The sequence below is a fragment of the Jaculus jaculus genome, chromosome 7, assembly GCF_020740685.1.
Source record: "Jaculus jaculus isolate mJacJac1 chromosome 7, mJacJac1.mat.Y.cur, whole genome shotgun sequence".
Classification (NCBI taxonomy): Eukaryota; Metazoa; Chordata; class Mammalia; order Rodentia; family Dipodidae; genus Jaculus; species Jaculus jaculus.
Window position 1 is genome coordinate 52,276,616 of NC_059108.1, and position 19,786 is coordinate 52,296,401.

Sequence of the window (19,786 nt, forward strand, 5' to 3'; positions counted from 1 at the left end):
AGAAAGGGTGACATCATGCATATTATGTGAGAGAAGGTGTGGAGAAGAAAGTGTGACATCATGCACGTGATGTGAGAGTAGGAGGTGAACAGAAAGGGTGACATCATGCACGTGATGTGAGAGTTGGAGTGGAAAAGAAAGGGTGACATCATGAACGTGATGTGAGAGTAGGAGGTGAAAAGAAAGGGTGACATCATGCACGTGATGTGAGAGTAGGAGTGGGAAAGAAAGGGTGACATCATGCACGTGATGTGAGAGTAGGAGGTGAAAAGAAAGGGTGACATCATGCACGTGATGAGAGAGTAGGAGGTGAAAAGAAAGGGTGACATCATGCACGTGATGGGAGAGTAGGAGTGGGATAGAAAGTGTGACATCATGCACGTGATGTGAGAGTGAGAGTGGAAAAGAAAAGGTGACATCATGCACGAGATGTGAGAGTAGGAGTGGAGAAAAAAGTGACATCATGCACGTGATGTGAGAGTAGTAGTGGAGAAAAAAGTGACATCATGCACGTGATGTGAGAGTAGGAGCGGAAAAGAAAGGGTGACATCATGCAAGTGATGTGAGAGTAGGAGGTGAAAAGAAAGGGTGACATCATGCACGTGATGGGAGAGTAGGAGTGGGAAAGAAAGGGTGACATCATGCACGTGATGTGAGAGTAGTAGTGGTGAAAAAAGTGTGACATCATGCACGTGATGTGAGAGTAGGAGTGGAAATGAAAGGGTGACATCATGCATATTATGTGAGAGTAGGTGTGGAGAAGAAAGTGTGACATCATGCACGTGATGTGAGAGTAGGAGGTGAACAGAAAGGGTGACATCATGCACGTGATGTGAGAGTACGAGAGGAAAAGAAAGGGTGACATCATGCACGTGATGTGAGAGTAGGAGGTGAAAAGAAAGGGTGACATCATGCGCGTGATGTGAGAGTAGGAGTGGAGAAGAAAGGGTGACATCATGCATGTGATGTGAGAGTAGGTGTGGAATAGAAAGAGTGACATCATGCACGTGATGTGAGAGTATGAGTGGAAAAGAAACGGTGACATCATGCATATTATGTGAGAGTAGGTGTGGAGAAGAAAGGCTGACATCATGCACGTGATGTGAGAGTAAGACGGGAAAAGAAAGGGTGACAACATGCACGTGATGTGAGGGTAGGAGTGGAAAAAAAGCGTGACATCATGAACGTGATGTGAGAGTAGGGCGTGAAAAGAAAGGGTGACATCATGCATGTGATGTGAGAGTAGGAGGTGAAAAGAAAGGGTGACATCATGCATGTGATGTGAGAATAGGAGTGGAATAGAAAGGGTGACATCATGCACGTAATGTGAGAGTAGGAGTGGAAAAGAAACGGTGACATCATGCATATTATGTGAGTGTAGTTGTGGAGAAGAAAGTGTGACATCATGCACGTGATGTGAGAGTAGGAGTGGAAAAGAAAGTGTGACATCATGCCCGTGATGTGAGAGGAGGAGTGATAAAGAAAGGGTGACTTCATGCACGTGATGTGAGAGTAGGAGTGGAGAAAAAAGTGTGACATCATGCATGTGAGGTGAGAGTAGGGGTGGAAAGGAAAGGGTGATATGGTGCACGTGTTGTGAGAGTAGGAGGTGAAAAGAAAGGGTGATATCATGCACGTGATGTGAGAGTAGGAGGTGAAAAGAAAGGGTGACATCATGCACGTGATGTGAGAGTAGGAGTGGGAAAGAAAGGGTGACATCATGCACGTGATGTGAGAGTAACAGTGGAAAAGAAAGGGTGACATCATGCACGTGATGTGAGAGTAGGAGTGGAGAAGAAAGTGTGACATCATGCACGTGATGTGAGAGTAGGAGTGGAAAAGAAAGTGTGACATCATGCCCGTGATGTGAGAGTAGGAGTGGAGAAGAAAGGGTGACATCATGCATGTGATGTGAGAATAGGAGTGGAATAGAAAGGGTGACATCATGCACGTAATGTGAGAGTAGGAGTGGAAAAGAAACGGTGACATCATGCATATTATGTGAGTGTAGGTGTGGAGAAGAAAGTGTGACATCATGCACGTGATGTGAGAGTAGGAGGTGAACATAAAGGGTGACATCATGCACGTGATGTGAGAGTAGGAGTGGAAAAGAAAGGGTGACATCATGCACGTGATGTGAGAGTAGGAGTGGAGAAGAAAGGGTGACATCATGCATGTGATGTGAGAGTAGGAGTGGAATAGAAATGGTGACATCATGCACGTGATGTGACAGTACGAGGTGAAAAGAAAAGGTGACATCATGCACGTGATGTGAGAGTAGGAGAGGAGAAGAAAGGGTGACATCATGCATGTGATGTGAGAGTAGGAGTGGAATAGAAAGGGTGACATCATGCACGTGATGTGAGAGTAAGAGTGTAAAAGAAACGGTGACATCATGCATATTATGTGAGAGTAGGTGTGGAGAAGAAAGGGTGACATCATGCACATGATGTGAGAGTAAAAGGGGAAAAGAAAGTGTGACATCATGCACGTGATGTGAGAGTAGGAGTGGAAAAAAAGGGTGACATCATGAACGTGATGTGAGAGTAGGAGGTGAAAAGAAAGGGTGACATCCTGCACGTGATGTGAGAGTAGGAGGTGAAAAGAAAGGGTGACATCATGCACGTGATGTGAGAGGAGGAGTGGGAAAGAAAGGGTGACATCATGCACGTGATGTGAGAGTAGGAGGTGAAAAGAAAGGGTGACATCATGCACGTGATGTGAATGTAGGAGGTGAAAAGAAAGGGTGACATCATGCACGTGATGTGAGAGTAGGAGGTGAAAAGAAAGGGTGACATCATGCACGTGATGTGAGAGTAGGAGGTGAAAAGAAAGGGTGACATCATGCACGTAATGTGAGAGTAGGAGTGGGAAAGAAAGGGTGACATCATGTACGTGATGTGAGATTAAGAGTGGAAAAGATAGGGTGACATCATGAACGTGATGTGAGAGTAGGAGTGGGAAAGAAAGAGTGACATCATGCACGTGATGTCACAGTAAGAGTGGAAAAGAAAGGGTGACATCATGCACGTGATGTGAGAGTAGGAGTGGAGAAGAAATTTTGACATCATGCACGTGATGTGAGAGTAGGAGTGGAGAAGAAAGGGTGACATCATGCATGTGATGTGAGAGTAGGAGTGGAATAGAAAGGGTGACATCATGCACGTAATGTGAGAGTAGGAGTGGAATAGAAACGGTGACATCATGCATATTATGTGAGAGAAGGTGTGGAGAAGAAAGTGTGACATCATGCACGTGATGTGAGAGTAGGAGGTGAACAGAAAGGGTGACATCATGCACGTGATGTGAGAGTACGAGTGGGAAAGAAAGGGTGACATCATGCACGTGATGTGAGAGAAGCAGGTGAAAAGAAAGGGTGACATGATGCACGTGATGTGAGAGTAGGAGTGGAAACGAAAGGGTGACATCATGCACGTGATGTGAGAGTAGCAGGTGAAAAGAAAGGGTGACATGATGCACGTGATGTGAGAGTAGGAGTGGAAAAGAAAGGGTGACATCATGAACGTGATGTGAGAGTAAAAGTGGAAAAGAAAGGGTGACATCATGCACGTGATGTGAGAGTAGTAGTGGAATAGAAAGGGTGACATCATGCACGTAATGTGAGAGTAGGAGTGGAAAAGAAACGGTGACATCATGCATATTATGTGAGAGTAGGTGTGGAGAAGAAAGTGTGACATCATGCACGTGATGTGAGAGTAGGAGGTGAACAGAAAGGGTGACATCATGCACGTGATGTGAGAGTTGGAGTGGAAAAGAAAGGGTGACATCATGAACGTGATGTGAGAGTAGGAGGTGAAAAGAAAGGGTGACATCATGCACGTGATGTGAGAGTAGGAGTGGGAAAGAAAGGGTGACATCATGCACGTGATGTGAGAGTAAAAGTGGAAAAGAAAGGGTGACATCATGCACGTGATGTGAGAGTAGTAGTGGAATAGAAAGGGTGACATCATGCACGTAATGTGAGAGTAGGAGTGGAATAGAAACGGTGACATCATGCATATTATGTGAGAGAAGGTGTGGAGAAGAAAGTGTGACATCATGCACGTGATGTGAGAGTAGGAGGTGAACAGAAAGGGTGACATCATGCACGTGATGTGAGAGTTGGAGTGGAAAAGAAAGGGTGACATCAGGAACGTGATGTGAGAGTAGGAGGTGAAAAGAAAGGGTGACATCATGCACGTGATGTGAGAGAAGCAGGTGAAAAGAAAGGGTGACATGATGCACGTGATGTGAGAGTAGGAGTGGAAAAGAAAGGGTGACATCATGCACGTGATGTGAGAGTAGCAGGTGAAAAGAAAGGGTGACATGATGCACGTGATGTGAGAGTAGGAGTGGAAAAGAAAGGGTGACATCATGAACGTGATGTGAGAGTAGGAGGTGAAAAGATAGGGTGATATCATGAACGTGATGTGAGAGTAGCAGGTGAAAGAAAGGGTGACATGATGCACGTGATGTGAGAGTAGGAGTGGAAAAGAAAGGGTGATATCATGCCCGTGATGTGAGAGTAGGAGGTGAAAAGAAAGGGTGACATCATGCACGTGATGTGAGAGTAGGAGGTGAAAAGAAAGGGTGACATCATGCACGTGATGGGAGAGTAGGAGTGGGATAGAAAGTGTGACATCATGCACGTGATGTGAGAGTGAGAGTGGAAAAGAAAAGGTGACATCATGCACGAGATGTGAGAGTAGGAGTGGAGAAAAAAGTGACATCATGCACGTGATGTGAGAGTAGTAGTGGAGAAAAAAGTGACATCATGCACGTGATGTGAGAGTAGGAGCGGAAAAGAAAGGGTGACATCATGCAAGTGATGTGAGAGTAGGAGGTGAAAAGAAAGTGTGACATCATGCACGTGATGTGAGAGTAAGAGGTGAAAAGAAAGGGTGACATCATGCACGTGATGGGAGAGTAGGAGTGGGAAAGAAAGGGTGACATCATGCACGTGATGTGAGAGAAAAGTGGAAAAGAAAGGGTGACATCATGCACGTGATGTGAGAGTAGTAGTGGAGAAAAAAGTGTGACATCATGCACGTGATGTGAGAGTAGGAGGTGAAAAGAAAGGGTGACATCATGCACGTGATGTGAGAGTAGGAGGTGAAAAGAAAGGGTGACATCATGCACGTAATGTGAGAGTAGGAGTGGGAAAGAAAGGGTGACATCATGTACGTGATGTGAGATTAAGAGTGGAAAAGATAGGGTGACATCATGAACGTGATGTGAGAGTAGGAGTGGGAAAGAAAGAGTGACATCATGCACGTGATGTCACAGTAAGAGTGGAAAAGAAAGGGTGACATCATGCACGTGATGTGAGAGTAGGAGTGGAGAAGAAATTGTGACATCATGCACGTGATGTGAGAGTAGGAGTGGAGAAGAAAGGGTGACATCATGCATGTGATGTGAGAGTAGGAGTGGAATAGAAAGGGTGACATCATGCACGTAATGTGAGAGTAGGAGTGGAATAGAAACGGTGACATCATGCATATTATGTGAGAGAAGGTGTGGAGAAGAAAGTGTGACATCATGCACGTGATGTGAGAGTAGGAGGTGAACAGAAAGGGTGACATCATGCACGTGATGTGAGAGTACGAGTGGGAAAGAAAGGGTGACATCATGCACGTGATGTGAGAGAAGCACGTGAAAAGAAAGGGTGACATGATGCACGTGATGTGAGAGTAGGAGTGGAAACGAAAGGGTGACATCATGCACGTGATGTGAGAGTAGCAGGTGAAAAGAAAGGGTGACATGATGCACGTGATGTGAGAGTAGGAGTGGAAAAGAAAGGGTGACATCATGAACGTGATGTGAGAGTAAAAGTGGAAAAGAAAGGGTGACATCATGCACGTGATGTGAGAGTAGTAGTGGAATAGAAAGGGTGACATCATGCACGTAATGTGAGAGTAGGAGTGGAATAGAAACGGTGACATCATGCATATTATGTGAGAGTAGGTGTGGAGAAGAAAGTGTGACATCATGCACGTGATGTGAGAGTAGGAGGTGAACAGAAAGGGTGACATCATGCACGTGATGTGAGAGTTGGAGTGGAAAAGAAAGGGTGACATCAGGAACGTGATGTGAGAGTAGGAGGTGAAAAGAAAGGGTGACATCATGCACGTGATGTGAGAGTAGGAGTGGGAAAGAAAGGGTGACATCATGCACGTGATGTGAGAGTAAGAGTGGAAAAGAAAGGGTGACATCATGCACGTGATGTGAGAGTAGTAGTGGAATAGAAAGGGTGACATCATGCACGTAATGTGAGAGTAGGAGTGGAATAGAAACGGTGACATCATGCATATTATGTGAGAGAAGGTGTGGAGAAGAAAGTGTGACATCATGCACGTGATGTGAGAGTAGGAGGTGAACAGAAAGGGTGACATCATGCACGTGATGTGAGAGTACGAGTGGGAAAGAAAGGGTGACATCATGCACGTGATGTGAGAGAAGCAGGTGAAAAGAAAGGGTGACATGATGCACGTGATGTGAGAGTAGGAGTGGAAAAGAAAGGGTGACATCATGCACGTGATGTGAGAGTAGCAGGTGAAAAGAAAGAGTGACATGATGCACGTGATGTGAGAGTAGGAGTGGAAAAGAAAGGGTGACATCATGAACGTGATGTGAGAGTAAAAGTGGAAAAGAAAGGGTGACATCATGCACGTGATGTGAGAGTAGTAGTGGAATAGAAAGGGTGACATCATGCACGTAATGTGAGAGTAGGAGTGGAATAGAAACGGTGACATCATGCATATTATGTGAGAGAAGGTGTGGAGAAGAAAGTGTGACATCATGCACGTGATGTGAGAGTAGGAGGTGAACAGAAAGGGTGACATCATGCACGTGATGTGAGAGTTGGAGTGGAAAAGAAAGGGTGACATCATGAACGTGATGTGAGAGTAGGAGGTGAAAAGAAAGGGTGACATCATGCACGTGATGTGAGAGTAGGAGTGGGAAAGAAAGGGTGACATCATGCACGTGATGTGAGAGTAAAAGTGGAAAAGAAAGGGTGACATCATGCACGTGATGTGAGAGTAGTAGTGGAATAGAAAGGGTGTCATCATGCACGTAATGTGAGAGTAGGAGTGGAATAGAAACGGTGACATCATGCATATTATGTGAGAGAAGGTGTGGAGAAGAAAGTGTGACATCATGCACGTGATGTGAGAGTAGGAGGTGAACAGAAAGGGTGACATCATGCACGTGATGTGAGAGTTGGAGTGGAAAAGAAAGGGTGACATCATGAACGTGATGTGAGAGTAGGAGGTGAAAAGAAAGGGTGACATCATGCACGTGATGTGAGAGTAGGAGTGGGAAAGAAAGGGTGACATCATGCACGTGATGTGAGAGAAGCAGGTGAAAAGAAAGGGTGACATGATGCACGTGATGTGAGAGTAGGAGTGGAAAAGAAAGGGTGACATCATGCACGTGATGTGAGAGTAGCAGGTGAAAAGAAAGGGTGACATGATGCACGTGATGTGAGAGTAGGAGTGGAAAAGAAAGGGTGACATCATGAACGTGATGTGAGAGTAGGAGGTGAAAAGATAGGGTGATATCATGAACGTGATGTGAGAGTAGCAGGTGAAAGAAAGGGTGACATGATGCCCGTGATGTGAGAGTAGGAGGTGAAAAGAAAGGGTGACATCATGCACGTGATGTGAGAGTAGGAGGTGAAAAGAAAGGGTGACATCATGCACGTGATGGGAGAGTAGGAGTGGGATAGAAAGTGTGACATCATGCACGTGATGTGAGAGTAGGAGGTGAAAAGAAAGTGTGACATCATGCACGTAATGTGAGAGTAGGAGGGGAAAAGAAAGGGTGCCATCATGCACGTGATGTGAGAGTAGGAGTAGGAAAGAAAGGGATAAATCATGCACGTGGTGTGAGAGTAGGTGTAGAGAAGATAGTGTGACATCATGCACGTGATGTGAGAGTAGGAGGTGAAAAGAAAGGGTGACATCATGCATGTGATGTGAGAGTAGGAGTGGGAAAGTAAGGGTAACATCATGGACATGATGTGAGAGAAAGTGTGGAAAAGAAAGGGTGACATCATGCACGTTATGTGAGAGTAGGAGTGGAGAAGAAAGTGTGACATCATGCACGTGATGTGAGAGTAGGAGTGGAAAAGAAAGGGTGACATCATGCACGTGATGTGAGAGTAGGAGAGAAGAAAGGGTGACATCATGCATGTGATATGAGAGTAGGAGTGGAATAGAAAGAGTGACATCATGCATGTGATGTGAGAGTATGAGTGGAAAAGAAACGGTGACATCATGCATATTATGTGAGAGTAGGTGTGGAGAAGAAAGGCTGACATCATGCACGTGATGTAAGAGTAAGACGGGAAAAGAAAGGGTGACAACATGCACGTGATGTGAGAGTAGGAGTGGAAAAAAAGCGTGACATCATGAACGTGATGTGAGAGTAGGGGGTGAAAAGAAAGGGTGACATCATGCATGTGATGTGAGAGTAGGAGTGGGAAAGAAAGGGTGACATCATGCACATGATGTGAGAGTAAGTGTGGAAAAGAAAGGGTGACATCATGCACGTGATTTGAGAGTAGGAGTGCAGAAGAAAGTGTGACATCATGCACGTGATGGGAGAGTAGGTGTGGAAAAGAAAGGGTGACATCATGCAAGTGATGTGAGAGTAGGAGGTGAAAAGAAAGGGTGTCATCATGCACGTGATGTGAGAGTAGGAGGTGTAAAGAAAGGGTGACATCATGCACGTGATGTGAGAGTAAGAGTGTAAAAGTAAGGGTGACATCATGCACGTGATGTGAGAGTAGGAGGTGAATAGAAAGGGTGACATCAGAGATGTGATGGGAGAGTACGAGTGGGAAAGAAAGGGTGACATCATGGACGTGATGTAAGTGTAAGAGTGGAACAGAAAGGGTGACATCATGCACGTGATGTGAGAGTAGGAGTGGAGAAGAAAGTGTGACATCATGCATGTGATGTGAGAGTAGGAGTGGAATAGAAATGGTGACATCATGCACGTGATGTGAGAGTATGAGTGGAAAAGAAAGAGTGACATCACGCACGTGATGTGAGAGTAGGAGGTGAAAAGAAAGGGTGACATCATGCACGTGATGTGTAAGTAGGAGGTGAATAGAAAGGGTGACATCATGCATGTGATGTGAGAGTAGGAGTGGAAAAGAAAGGGTGAAATCATGGACGTGATGTGAGAGTAAGAGTGGAAAAGAAAGGGTGACATCATGCACGTGATGTGAGAGTAGGAGAGGAAAAGAAAGTGTTACATCATGGACGTGATGTGAGAGTGGGAGTGGAAAAGAAAGGGTGACATCATGCCCGTGATATGATAGTAGGAGTGGAAAACAAAGGGTGACATCATGAACGTGATGTGAGAGTTGTAGGTGAAAAGAAAGTGTGACATCATGCACGTGATGTGAGAGTAGGAGGGGAAAAGAAAGGGTGACATCATGCACGTGATGTGAGAGTAGGAGTAGGAAAGAAAGGGTGAAATCATGCACGTGGTGTGAGAGTAGGTGTAGAGAAGATAGTGTGACATCATGCACGTGATGTGAGAGTAGGAGTGGAAAATAAAAGGTGACATCATGCATGTGATGTCAGAGTCGGATTGGAGAAGAAAGGGTGACATCATGCTCGTGATGTGATAATAGGAGTGGAAAAGAAAGGGTGAAATCATGCACGTGATGTGAGATAGGAGTGGAGAAGAGAGGGTGACGTCATCTATGTGATGTGAGAGTAGGAGTGGAGAAGAAAGGCTGACATCATGCACGTGATGTGAGAGTAGGTGTGGAAAAGAAAGGGTGACATCATGCACGTGATGTGAGTGTAGGAGTGGAGAAGAAAGGGTGACATCATGCACGTGATATGAGAGTGAGAGTGGAAAAGAAAGGGTGACATCATGCACGTGATGTGAGAGTAGGAGTGGAGAAAAAAGTGTGACATCATGCAGGTGATGTGAGAGTAGGAGTGGGAAAGAAAGTGTGACATCATGCAAGTGATGTGAGAGTAGGAGTTGAAAAGAAAGGGTGACATCATGCACGTGATGTGAGAGTAGGATGTGAAAAGAAAGGGTGACATCATGCACGTGATGTGAGAGTAAGAGTGGAAAAGAAAGGGTGACATCATGCACGTGATGTGAGAGTAGGAGTGGAGAAAAAAGTGTGACATCATGCACGTGATGTGAGAGTAGGAGGTGAATAGAAAGGGTGACATCATAGATGTGATGTGAGAGTAGGAGTGGGAAAGAAAGGGTGACATCATGGACGTGATGTAAGAGTAAGAGTGGAACAGAAAGGGTGACATCATGCACGTGATGTGAGAGTAGGAGTGGAGAAGAAAGTGTGACATCATGCACGTGATGTGAGAGTAGGAGTGGAGAAGAAAGGGTGACATCATGCATGTGATGTGAGAGTAGGAGTGGAATAGAAATGGTGACATCATGCACGTGATGTGAGAGTATGAGTGGAAAAGAAACGGTGACATCATGCATATTATGTGAGAGTAGGTGTGGAGAAGAAAGGGTGACATCATGCACGTGATGTGAGAGTAGGAGGTGAAAAGAAAGGGTGACATCATGCACGTGATGTGAGAGTAGGAGGGGAAAAGAAAGGGTGACATCATGCACATGATGTGAGAGTAGGAGTAGGAAAGAAAGGGTGAAATCATGCACGTGGTGTGAGAGTAGGTGTAGAGAAGAAAGTGTGACATCATGCACGTGATGTGAGAGTAGGAGTGGAAAATAAAAGGTGACATCATGCATGTGATGTGAGAGTCGGATTGGAGAAGAAAGGGTGACATCATGCAGGTGATGTGATAATAGGAGTGGAAAACAAAGGGTGAAATCATGCACGTGATGTGAGATAGGAGTTGAGAAGAGAGGGTGACGTCATCTATGTGATGTGAGAGTAGGAGTGGAGAAGAAAGGCTGATATCATGCACGTGATGTGAGAGTAGGAGGTGAAAAGAAAGGGTGACATCATGCACATGATGTGAGAGTAGGAGTGGAGAAGAAAGGGTGACATCATGCATGTGATGTGAGAGTAGGAGTGGAAAAGAAAGGGTGACATCATGCACGTGATGTGAGAGTAGGAGTGGAGAAGAAAAGGTGACATCATGCACGTGATGTGAGAGTAGGATTGGAGAAGAAAGGGAGACATCATGCTGGTGATGTGAGAGTAGGAGTGGAGAAGAAAAGGTGACATCATGCACGTGATGTGAGAGTAGAATTGGAAAAGAAAGGGTGACATCAAGCAGGTGATGTGAGAGTAGGAGTGGAGAAGAAATGGTGACATCATGCATGTGATGTGAGAGTAGGAGTGGAAAAGAAAGGGTGACATCATGCCTGTGATGTGAGAGTAGGATTCGAGAAGAAAGGGTGACATCATGCTCGTGATGTGATAGTAGGAGTGGAGAAGAAAGGGTGACGTCATGCACGTGATGTGAGAGTAGGAGTGGAGAAGAAAGGGTGACATCATGCACGTGATGTGAGAGTAGGAGTGGAAAAGAAAGGGTGACATCATGCACGTGATGTGATAGTAGGAGTGGAAAAGAAAGGGTGACATCATGCATGTGATGTGAGAGTAGGAGTTGAAAAGAAAGGGTGACATCATGCACGTGATGTGATAGTAGGAGTGGAAAAGAAAGTGTGACATCATGAACGTGATGTGAGAGTAGGAGGTGAAAAGAAATGGTGACATCATGCACGTGATGTGAGAGCAGGAGGTGAAAGAAAGTGTGACATCATGCACGTGATGTGAGAGTAGGAGTGGAAGAGAAAGGGTGACATCATGCACGTGGTGTGAGAGTAGGAGTGGATAAGAAAGGGTGTCATCATGCACGTGATGTGAGAGTAGGATGTGAAAAGAAAGGGTGACATCATGCACGTGATGTGAGAGTAGGAGTGGGAAAGAAATGTTGACATCATGCATGTGATGTGAGAGTAGGAGGTGAAAAGATAGGGTGACATCATGCACGTGATGTGAGAGTAGGATTGGAGAAGAAAGGGTGACATCATGCATGTGATGTGAGAGTAGGAGTTGAAAAGAAAGGGTGACATCATGCACGTGATGTGAGAGTAGGAGTGGAAAAGAAAGGGTGACATCATGCACGTGATGTTGGAGTAGGAGTGGGAAAGAAAGGGTGACATCATGCAACTGATGTGAGAGTAAGAGTGGAAAAAAAGGGTGACATCATGCACGTGATGTGAGAGTAGGAGTGGAGCAAAAAGTGTGACGTCATGCACGTGATGTGAGAGTAAGAGGGGAAAGAAAGGGTGACATCATGCAGGTGATGTGAGAGTAGGAGTGGAAAAAAAGGGTGACATCATGAACGTGATGTGAGAGTAGGAGGTGAAAAGAAACGGTGACATCATGCACGTGATGTGAGAGTAGGAGGTGAAAAGAAAGTGTGGCATCATGCACGTGATGTGAGAGTAGGAGGTGAAAAGAAAGGGTGACATCATGCCCGTGATGTGAGAGTAGGAGTGGAAAAGAAAGGGTGACATCATGCACGTGATGTGATAGTAGGAGTGGAACAGAAAGTGTGACATCATGAACGTGATGTGAGAGTAGGAGGTGAAAAGAAAGGGTGACATCATGCACGTGATGTGAGAGTAGGAGGGGAAAAGAAAGGGTGACATCATGCACGTGATGTGAGAGTAGGAGTGGAAAAGAAAGGGTGACATCATGCACCTGATGTGAGAGTAGGTGTGGAAAAGAAAGGGTGACATCATGCACGTGGTGTGAGCGTAGGTGTAGAGAAGAAAGTGTGACATCATGCACGTGATGTGAGAGTAGGAGTGGAAAATAAAAGTTGACATCATGCATGTGATGTGAGGGTCGGATTGGAGAAGAAAGGGTGACATCATGCTCGTGATGTGATAATAGGAGTGGAGAAGAAAGGGTGACATCATGCACGTGATGTGAGAGTAGGAATGGAGAAGAGAAGGTGATGTCATCTATGTGATGTGAGAGTAGGAGTGGAATAGAAAGAGTGACATCATGCACTTGATGTGAGAGTAGGAGGTGAAAAGAAAGGGTGACGTCATGCAAGTGATGTGAGAGTAGGAGGTGAAATGAAAAGGAGACATCATGCACGTGAGGTGAGAGTAGGAGGAGAGAAGAAAGGGTGACATCATGCATGTGATGTGAGAGTAGGAGTGGAGAAGAAAGGGTGACATCATGCATGTGATGTGAGGGTAGGAGTGGAAAAAAAGGGTGACATCATGCATCGATGTGAGAGTAGGAGTTGAGAAGAAAGTGTGACATCATGCACGTGACGTTAGAGTAGGAGTGGAGAAGAAAGGGTGACGTCATGCATGTGATATGAGAGTAGGAGTGGAGAACAAAGGGTGACATCTTGCACGTGATGTGAGAGTAGGAGATGAATAGAAAGGGTGACAACATGCAAGTGATGTGAGAGTGGGAGGTGAAAAGAAAGGGTGACCTCATGCACGTGATGTGAGAGTAGCATTGGAAAAGAAAGGGTGACATCATGCACGTGATTTGAGAGTAGGAGTGGTAAAGAAAGGGTGACATCATGCACCTGATGTGTTAGTAGGAGTGGAAAAGAAAGGGTGACATCATGAATTTGATGTGAGAGTAGGAGGTGAAAATAAAGGGTGACATCATGCACGTGATGTGAGAGTAGGAGGTGAAAAGAAAGGGTGACATCATATTCGTGATGTAAGAGTGGAAATGAAAGGGTGACATCATTCTCGTGATGTGCGAGTAGGAGTGGAAAAGAAAGGGTGACATCATGCACGTGATGTGAGAGTAGGAGTGGAGAAAAAAGTGTGACATCATGCACGTGATGTGAGAGTAGGAGGTGAATAGAAAGGGTGACATCATAGATGTGATGTGAGAGTAGGAGTGGGAAAGAAGGGGTGACATCATGGACGTGATGTAAGAGTAAGAGTGGAACAGAAAGGGTGACATCATGCACGTGATGTGAGAGTAGGAGTGGAGAAGAAAGTGTGACATCATGCACGTGATGTGAGAGTAGGAGTGGAGAAGAAAGGGTGACATCATGCATGTGATGTGAGAGTAGGAGTGGAATAGAAATGGTGACATCATGCACGTGATGTGAGAGTATGAGGGGAAAAGAAACGGTGACATCATGCATATTATGTGAGAGTAGGTGTGGAGAAGAAAGGGTGACATCATGCACGTGATGTGAGAGTAGGAGGTGAAAAGAAAGGGTGACATCATGCACGTGATGTGAGAGTAGGAGGGGAAAAGAAAGGGTGACATCATGCACATGATGTGAGAGTAGGAGTAGGAAAGAAAGGGTGAAATCATGCACGTGGTGTGAGAGTAGGTGTAGAGAAGAAAGTGTGACATCATGCACGTGATGTGAGAGTAGGAGTGGAAAATAAAAGGTGACATCATGCATGTGATGTGAGAGTCGGATTGGAGAAGAAAGGGTGACATCATGCTCGTGATGTGATAATAGGAGTGGAAAAGAAAGGGTGAAATCATGCACGTGATGTGAGATAGGAGTTGAGAAGAGAGGGTGACGTCATCTATGTGATGTGAGAGTAGGAGTGGAGAAGAAAGGCTGACATCATGCACGTGATGTGAGAGTAGGAGGTGAAAAGAAAGGGTGACATCATGCACATGATGTGAGAGTAGGAGTGGAGAAGAAAGGGTGACATCATGCACGTGATGAGAAGAGGAGTGGAGAAGAAAAGGTGACATCATGCACATGATGTGAGAGTAGGATTGGAGAAGAAAGGGTGACATCATGCTGGTGATGTGAGAGTAGGAGTGGAGAAGAAAAGGTGACATCATGCACATGATGTGAGAGTAGGATTGGAAAAGAAAGTGTGACATCGTGCAGGTGATGTGAGAGTAGGAGTGGAGTAGAAATGGTGACATCATGCACGTGATGTGAGAGTAGGAGTGGAGAAGAAAGTGTTACATTATGCGTGTGATGTGAGATTAGGAGTGGAAAAGAAAGGGTGACATCATGCCTGTTATGTGAGAGTAGGTGTGGAGTAGAAAGGGTGACATCATGCACGTGATGTGAGAGTAGCAGTGGAGTAGAAAGTGTGACGTCATGCATGTGATGTTAGAGTGGGAGTGGAGAACAAAGGGTGACATCTTGCACCTGATGTGAGAGTAGGAGTGGAGAAGAAAGAGTGACATCATGCATGTGATGTGAGAGTGGGAGTGGAAATGAAAGGGTGACATCATGCATGTGATGTGAGAGTAGGAGTGGGAAAGAAAGGGTGAAATCATGGACGTGATGTGAGAGTAAGAGTGGAAAAGAAAGGGTGACATCATGCACGTGATTTGAGAGTAGGAGTGGAAAAGAAAGTGTGACATCATGCACGTGATGTGAGAGTGGGAGTGGAAAAGAAAGGGTGACATCATGCACGTGATGTGATAGTAGGAGTGGAAAAGAAAGGGTGACATCATGAACGTGATGTGAGAGTAGGAGGTGAAAAGAAAGGGTGACATCATGCACGTGATGTGAGAGTAGGAGGGGAAAAGAAAGGGTGACATCATGCACGTGATGTGAGAGTAGGAGTAGGAAAGAAAGGGTGAAATCATGCACGTGGTGTGAGAGTAGGTGTAGAGAAGATAGTGTGACATCATGCACGTAATGTGAGAGTAGGAGTGGAAAATAAAAGGTGACATCATGCATGTGATGTGAGAGTCGGATTGGAGAAGAAAGGGTGACATCATGCTCGTGATGTGATAATAGGAGTGGAAAAGAAAGGGTGAAATCATGCACGTGATGTGAGATAGGAGTGGATTTGAGAGGGTGACGTCATCTATGTGATGTGAGAGTAGGAGTGGAGAAGAAAGGCTGACATCATGCACGTGATGTGAGAGTAGGTGTGGAAAAGAAAGGGTGACATCATGCACGTGATGTGAGTGTAGGAGTGGAGAAGAAAGGGTGACATCATGCACGTGATATGAGAGTGAGAGTGGAAAAGAAAGTGTGACATCATGCACGTGATGTGAGAGTAGGAGTGGGAAAGAAAGTGTGACATCATGCAAGTGATGTGAGAGTAGGAGGTGAAAAGAAAGGGTGACATCATGCACGTGATGTGAGAGTAGGAGGTGAAAAGAAAGGGTGACATCATGCACGTGATGTGAGAGTATGAGTGGAAAAGAAAGGGTGACATCATGCACGTGATGTGAGAGTAGGAGTGGAGAAAAAAGTGTGACATCATGCACGTGATGTGAGAGTAGGAGGTGAATAGAAAGGGTGACATCATAGATGTGATGTGAGAGTAGGAGTGGGAAAGAAAGGGTGACATCATGGACGTGATGTAAGAGTAAGAGTGGAACAGAAAGGGTGACATCATGCACGTGATGTGAGAGTAGGAGTGGAGAAGAAAGTGTGACATCATGCACGTGATGTGAGAGTAGGAGTGGAGAAGAAAGGGTGACATCATGCATGTGATGTGAGAGTAGGAGTGGAATAGAAATGGTGACATCATGCACGTGATGTGAGAGTATGAGTGGAAAAGAAACGGTGACATCATGCATATTATGTGAGAGTAGGTGTGGAGAAGAAAGGGTGACATCATGCACGTGATGTGAGAGTAGGAGGTGAAAAGAAAGGGTGACATCATGCACGTGATGTGAGAGTAGGAGGGGAAAAGAAAGGGTGACATCATGCACATGATGTGAGAGTAGGAGGTGAAAAGAAAGGGTGACATCATGCACGTGATGTGAGAGTAGGAGTGGAGAAGAAAGTGTGACATCATGCACGTGATGTGAGAGTAGGAGTGGAAAAGAAAGGGTGACATCATGCAAGTGATGTGAGAGTAGGAGTGGAGAAGAAAGGGTGACATCATGCACGTGATGTGAGAGTAGGAGTGGAAAAGAAAGGGTGACATCATGCACGTGATGTGAGAGTAGGAGTTGAGAAGAAAGGGTGACATCATGCACGTGATGTGAGAGTAGGAGTGGAGAAGAAAGGGTGACATCATGCACGTGATGTGAGAGTAGGAGGTGAAAAGAAAGGGTGACATCATGCACGTGATGTGAGAGTAGGAGTGGAGAAGAAAGGGTGACATCATGCACGTGATGTGAGAGTAGGAGTGGAAAAGAAAGGGTGACATCATGCACGTGATGTGAGAGTAGGTTTGGAGAAGAAAGGGTGACATCATGCTCGTGATGTGATAGTAGGAGTGGAGAAGAAAGGGTGACGTCATGCACGTGATGTGAGAGTAGGAGTGGGAAAGAAAGGGTGACATCATGCACGTGATGTGAGAGTAGGAGTGGAGAATAAAGTGTGACATCATGCACGTGATGTGAGAGTAGGAGTGGAAGAGAAAGGGTGACATCATGCACGTGGTGTGAGAGTAGGAGTGGATAAGAAAGGGTGTCATCATGCACGTGATGTGAGAGTAGGACGTGAAAAGAAAGGGTGACATCATGCACGTGATGTGAGAGTAGGAGTGGGAAAGAAATGGTGACATCATGCATGTGATGTGAGAGTAGGAGGTGAAAAGATAGGGTGACATCATGCACGTGATGTGAGAGTAGGAGTGGAAAAGAAAGGGTGACATCATGCACGTGATGGGAGAGTAGGAGTGGGAAAGAAAGGGTGACATCATGCAACTGATGTGAGAGTAAGAGTGGAAAAAAGGGTGACATCATGCACGTGATGTGAGAGTAGGAGTGGAGCAAAAAGTGTGACGTCATGCACGTGATGTGAGAGTAAGAGGGGAAAAGAAAGGGTGACATTATGCACGTGATGTGAGAGTAGGAGTGGAAAAAAAGGGTGACATCATGAACGTGATGTGAGAGTAGGAGGTGAAAAGAAACGGTGACATCATGCACGTGATGTGAGAGTAGGAGGTGAAAAGAAAGTGTGGCATCATGCACGTGATGTGAGAGTAGGAGGTGAAAAGAAAGGGTGACATCATGCCCGTGATGTGAGAGTAGGAGTGGAAAAGAAAGGGTGACATCATGCACGTGATGTGATAGTAGGAGTGGAAAAGAAAGGGTGACATCATGAACTTGATGTGAGTGTAGGAGGTGAAAAGAAAGGGTGACATCATGCACGTGATGTGAGAGTAGGAGGGGAAAAGAAAGGGTGACATCATGCACGTGATGTGAGAGTAGGAGTGGAAAAGAAAGGGTGACATCATGCACCTGATGTGAGAGTAGGTGTGGAAAAGAAAGTGTGACATCATGCACGTGGTGTGAGAGTAGGTGTAGAGAAGAAAGTGTGACATCATGCACGTGATGTGAGAATAGGAGTGGAAAATAAAAGTTGACATCATGCATGTGATGTGAGGGTCGGATTGGAGAAGAAAGGGTGACATCATGCTCGTGATGTGATAATAGGAGTGGAGAAGAAAGGGTGACATCATGCACGTGATGTGAGAGTAGGAGTGGAGAAGAGAAGGTGACGTCATCTATGTGATGTGAGAGTAGGAGTGGAATAGAACGAGTGACATCATGCACTTGATGTGAGAGTAGGAGGTGAAAAGAAAGGGTGACGTCATGCAAGTGATGTGAGAGTAGGAGGTGAAATGAAAAGGAGACATCATGCACGTGAGGTGAGAGTAGGAGGAGAGAAGAAAGGGTGACATCATGCATGTGATGTGAGAGTAGGAGTGGAGAAGAAAGGGTGACATCATGCACTTGATATGAGAGTAGGAGGTGAAATGTAAAGGAGACATCATGCACGTGATGTGAGAGTAGGAGGAGAGAAGAAAGGGTGACATCATGCATGTGATGTGAGAGTAGGAGTGGAGAAGAAAGGGTGACATCATGCATGTGATGTGAGGGTAGGAGTGGAAAAAAAGGGTGACATCATGCATCGATGTGAGAGTAGGAGTTGAGAAGAAAGGGTGACATCATGCACGTGACGTTAGAGTAGGAGTGGAGAAGAAAGGGTGACGTCATGCATGTGATATGAGAATAGGAGTGGAGAACAAAGGGTGACATCTTGCACGTGATGTGAGAGTAGGAGATGAATAGAAAGGGTGACAACATGCAAGTGATGTGAGAGTAGGAGGTGAAAAGAAAGGGTGACCTCATGCACGTGATGTGAGAGTAGCATTGGAAAAGAAAGGGTGACATCATGCACGTGATTTGAGAGTAGGAGTGGTAAAGAAAGGGTGACATCATGCACCTGATGTGATAGTAGGAGTGGAAAAGAAAGGGTGACATCATGCACGTGATGTGAGAGTAGGAGGGGAGAAGAAAGGGTGACATCATGCACGTGATGTAGAGTAGGAGTGGGAAAGAAAGAGTGACATGATGCATGTGATGTGAGAGTAGCAGTGGAGAAGAAAGGCTGACATCGTGCACGTGATATGAGAGTAGGAGGTGAAAAGAAAGGGTGACATCATGCACGTGATGTGAGAGTAGGAGTGGAAAATCAAGGGTGACATCATGCACGTGATGTGAGAGTAGGAGTGGAAAAGAAAGGGTGACATCATGCATATGATGTGATAGTAGGAGTGGAAAAGAAAGGGTGACATCATGAACGTGATGTGAGAGTAGGAGGTGAAAAGAAAGGGTGACATCATGCACGTGATGTGAGAGTAGGATTGGGAAAGAAAGGGTGACATCATGCACGTGATGTGAGAGTAGGGGTGGAAAATAAAGGGTGACATCATGCACGTGGTGTGAGAGTAGGTGTGGAGAAGAAAGTGTGCCATCATGCACGTGATGTGAGAGTAGGAGTGGAAAAGAAAGGCTGACATCATGCATGTGATGTGAGAGTCGGATTGGAGAAGAAAGTGTGACATCATGCTCGTGATGTGATAATAGGAGTGGAGAAGAAATGGTGACATCATGCACGTGATG